Here is a 2997-nt window from a genome sequence, read left to right as displayed (position 1 = left end):
TTGTAGCTTTTGGGTCTGATAAGGTCAGTGAAATCCCCTCAGGATTTATCCTGAGATCCTGTACCTCAGATTGTAGATCCTTTGTCAGTGTAAGCCATGTGGATGAGTCATGACCATTGCTTGGACAATGTGCTCCCCATGAAAACCTGAGAGAATGTTTTCTCTCCATGTGACTCTCTTTAGGCACCCTATACATCATCGATCACTTTCCTGTTTGCCCCCATAATCTCCTTGATCAGAAAATTTGGGACACTACTGAGTTACATGATGTTACAGTACAAGTTCTCATATGTCCTGAGTCTTAATTAACTTTAAAAATTTATAATCACTCTTACCTTCATTTTCCTTTTTATTAGTTTTATAAGAAATGTAAATAAATAAGAGGTTAATGATTCATTAATACTTCACAACAAGTACATTGACCTGCAAAAATATTTTTAACTTGGAAAACTAAAAATAATTATTTCTTTAAGCAATATTGTATTCATAATTAAAATAAAATATAGTACAAATTGTATTTTTTTCTTAGTCTCTGTGCACTTCTTTTATTTTTTATTCTGTTCTTTTTTTCTGGATACCTTGTATGCAAGAAGTTATTAGAGCTATATTTCTGGCCAACCAAATTTGGCATGAAAATAAGATTTAGAAGGACTGTTTGAAGTAAATTATATTCAGTCCTTTCTAATCACTAAATATGAAAAACCTCATTATGTAACTGATACTGAAAAAAATAATTCTTCAGTATACAATTGTTGCGTTCCAAATTTCTTTGAGACTATGACACTGAAAAAATCAGTTTTTCTCAAGAGGTATTTTCTTTTCCTTTTTTTATGAATTTAGGACAGGGTCTACAGGGTGTACAGGGTCTCACTACATATTCGGACTTGTAGTGATTCTCCTATTTTCAGCCTCCCAAGTGCTGGAATTACAGGCACGTGCCACCATTTCCAGTCTCCATCACCATCTCAGTGCGCCTGGGGCTGGGGCCAGCACGGCAGGACAGGGATCGAACCCCAGCCACTGCCTTCTGCTGAAGAAGACTCTTTAGTCCACTGAGCTATCTTGCCGGCCCACCCAGAGATATTTTCAGAAGTTGAATTTCATGCATATAATTGAATGAAAAGCAGGGAGAGAATATAATAAATTACTTAGAAAAAATTGTAATCCTTACCCTGGATCCATCAGAAACTCCTTGTGGGATAGCTGACTCATACAGCAGTCAGTTTGAAATATCTATCAGATAAAGAAAAGCGTTGTTGATTTCCAAACAGGGCTGTGATGGAAGTAAGCACAATATCTTTTACAATGAGTGGAAATTTCATCATTGTTCATGTTTCCAACAAATTTTTAGTCCGCATGTCTACATTAATCTGAGTAACCTTGAATTATTTTCAAAGTACTTTTAAAGTTTATATTTTGTCATGATGCACATTTGCATTCTTTGGAATTGTGTTAACCTTACATGACAATTGGAGAAAGAGAAGATCTATACATGCGGGTGGTAAAATTAAAAATCGCAATGCAATGACAAGTTACTAATATGAAAATTTTAAATAAGCAACATTGGAAAAGCAGTGACAGTAACAGAAACCTGAATGTTAGGGTAAGTCTGCTTTCAACAAACATAAAGCTCAAGTCTCTAAAACTGACTGTGAGATTAAAAAAGAATTAAGCAAATATTGGAGAATAAAAAGAGTAACCAAAATTCAAAGGTCACTGAGGCTCAGGAGAATTTTCCTACTTAGTTGGAACTGTATTAAATATCTAACTGGATTTTATGTGCTAATTAACTTCCTCTGAGTAAAAACACATTGAAATGAATTTTTTTCTGTCTCTCTAAAGCAAGGAAATACTGAAACAGATCCTTTTTACTGTTACCTACACTTGATCAAGAAAGAGAAAGAACGACGAGATTTAGCTCCTCTTCTGAAACAACTAAGACATGCACAAATTTATGCAATAAATGTTCGCAAGACACTGATAACAGTCTGCTCCCAAAGCTGTGGAACAAAAAGAAGGTGGTAACATTGACTGCCTCAGAAAACTGCCTGAAGGCCACAATACAAGGAAGAAAAGCCAGGAAAATTGAGGTAGAGGATGTGCAGTAAGAGGCAAGTCAGGATCTAAATCTAAGAAGATTGTAAGTGTGCATGAAGGTGTGCTGAAAGCAATCCTAGAGATTTACAGAAGTTTCTTCTTTTTTAGTTAAAAATTGATCAACACATGAACAGTGCTGTAAAAAACACCAAAAGCCTAGGAAATGAATACCTGAAAACATTAGAAAGAGAAAAAAAAGGAATATGAGCTTTTTCCCAGCAGCTAGATGGGGAGTCCTCACAATTCATAGGACATCTGGAAGAACATTCACAGAGCAGTGGGGAAGTTAAGACCCAAGGTAAACACTGTTGCCTTTCCTAGCCAAGTGTAAATATCTGGGTATCAAATGAGAAACTGTTTTCACGTAACTTGATGTCTTAACAGAACATGACTCAAGGTTCTTCACAAGAATTTAGGAATGTCTCATAGCACAAGAGCTGTCATTTGAAATAAATAAAACACAGCATAACCATCAGTGAAGAGACAATGAACAGTGAGCAGAAAAATATAAATCTACTAAAACTTATGCTATACAAAAACAATAAAAGACAAGTATCAGAAATAAAATTGCAATCACTACTGATTCTGTATACATAAGAGGTAAGGAATATTATGAAGAATTGTATGCACACAGATTTGATGAGCTAGATGAAATGGACCAATTTATTGAAAGACATGCCTACCAAAATCCATAGGTTAAAATAAATAAACTACATTCACTACAGAAATTGATTCAATAATTAACAACCTTTTAAACAGAAAGCAACAGCAGAGAGAAGCTAACTGGTAAATTCTAACAAATAATTAAGGAGGAACTATTTCTAGTTCTCTAGAATCCCTTCTAGAAAGCTGAGGCAGAGTGTTGTCTAACTCAATCTATGAGACCGTATAACTTTAATG

This window comes from Octodon degus, unplaced genomic scaffold, assembly GCF_000260255.1.
Source record: "Octodon degus isolate 3935 unplaced genomic scaffold, OctDeg1.0 scaffold00099, whole genome shotgun sequence".
NCBI lineage: Eukaryota > Metazoa > Chordata > Mammalia > Rodentia > Octodontidae > Octodon > Octodon degus.
The sequence above is the reverse complement of the archived record's forward strand: the minus strand, read 5'-3'. Positions refer to the sequence as shown.